This window comes from Echinops telfairi, unplaced genomic scaffold (assembly GCF_000313985.2).
Source record: "Echinops telfairi isolate 266 unplaced genomic scaffold, ASM31398v2 ScPeMD7_3533;HRSCAF=4204_0, whole genome shotgun sequence".
NCBI classification, from domain to species: Eukaryota; Metazoa; Chordata; class Mammalia; order Afrosoricida; family Tenrecidae; genus Echinops; species Echinops telfairi.
Window position 1 is genome coordinate 77,099,433 of NW_022107431.1, and position 1,831 is coordinate 77,101,263.

The 1,831-nt window shown below is 48.1% G+C and overlaps 1 pseudogene; it reads left to right on the top strand.

Moving 5' to 3' along the window:
• The first annotated feature begins 222 nt into the window (after nt 1-222).
• Nucleotides 223-962, top strand: LOC101641233 (annotated as a pseudogene).
• Nucleotides 963-1,831: the final 869 nt, after the last annotated feature.

A 1,831-nucleotide genomic window follows, 5' to 3' on the forward strand; every position in this document is an offset into this window, starting at 1 on the left:
AAGGCCTCCCTCTGTCAGAATCCCGGCCTCCCAGGCTTCCTTAATCATGAGCATAGAGAATTTGTCTACGTATACTCTTCCCAGTTCTCAGTTTCCCATAGTATGGCTCTGTGTTAGTCTGTGTTGACTAGAGAAATAAATCCAGTGCCACTCATATGTGTATAAGAAAGAGATTTAGGAGTCTCTTTTCCGTGGCATCGCGGAGGGGTCGGCTGCTTCAGCATGAAGCTGAACATCTCCTTCCCAGCCACTGACTGCCAGAAACTCATTGAAGTGGATGATAAATGCAAACTTCGCACCTCTTATGAGAAGCGAGTGGCCACGGAAGTCGGCACCGAGGCGCTGGGCAATGAATGGAAGGGCTATGTTGTCCGCATCAGCGGTGGGAATGACAAGCAAGGCTTTCCCATGAAACAAGGTGTCTTGACCCATGGCTGTGTCCGCCTGCTGCTGAGTAAGGGGCACTCCTGCTATAGACCAAGGAGAACTGGGGAAAGGAAGCGCAAATCTGGCCGGGCTGCATTGTGGATGCCCATCTGAGCGTTTTTAACTTGGTTATTGTAAAGAAAGGGGAGAAAGATATCCCAGGACTGACTGATACAACTGTGCCTCGTCGCCTGGGGCCCAAAAGAGCCAGCAGACTCCGCAAGGTGTTCAACCTCTCTGAAGAAGATGACGTCCGCCAGTATGGTGTTAGAAAGCCCCTGGACAAAGAAGGCAAGAAACCCAGGACCAAAGCGCCCAAGATTCAGCGTCTTGTGACTCCACGCGTCCTGCAGCACAAGCATCGGCGCATTGCCTTGAAGAAGCAGCGCACCAAGAAAAACAAGGAGGAGGCCGCCGAAGACGCCAAACTTTTGGCCAAGAGAATGAAGGAGGCTAAAGAGAAACGGCAGGAACAGATTGCCAAGAGGAGGCTGTCCTCGCTGAGGGCTTCCACCTCTGAGTCCAGTCAAAAATAAAAGAGCCTTGAATAAATAAGCTCATCTATTTAAAAAAAAAAGCTTTATATGAAAGAACAATTGTATATTGAGAAAACATCCCAGCCCAGTTCAGATAAAGTCCACAAGGCCATTATTCAACCATTATGTCACATACCAGTTTATAAATTCCTCTTCAGACTCATGCCAACACATGCAATGATGCCGAATGCAGGAAGATCACAGGCCACTGGGCGGAGTCTCATGGAACCAGTGAGGTGGAAGCATCTCAGCGCTGGTGGGCGTGGGACTCCATGTGGCTCCATCATAATACCAACAGGTGGCTTGTCAACAGGAATGTCAAGCAGACAGTGTGTGTCCCACCTCCAGGAAGAGGGGAATTTCCAGAATCATCAGAAGGCCAGGCCCCGAAACAGGGAGGATGGAGGGAGAGTGAGTAGGAAGGAGGGAACCGATTACAAGGGACTATATGTGACCTCCTCCATGGGGGACGGACAACAGACAAGTGAGGGGAGACGTCGGACAGGGCAAGATATGACAAAATAACAATTTATAAACTATCAAGGGCTCATGAGGGAGGGGGGAGGGAGAGGGAGGGGAAAAATGAGGACCTAATGGGGTTTAAGTGGAGAGAAAATGTTTTGAAAATGAAGTACAAATGCGCTTTACACAATTGATGTGTGCATGGATTGTGATAAGAGTTGTATGAGCCCCTAATAAAATGTTAAAAAAAAAAAAAAGCCAGACCCATCATTGGTTATGACCTGACAGTATAGACTCCACCCCTTTACTCAAATTGACAGATTATATAATTGCCACTGGCTCTTATTCAGTCCGTATAACTCCCACCAAATAACTAGATGGGAACAAGCAAATAAGGTGTGCAAGGC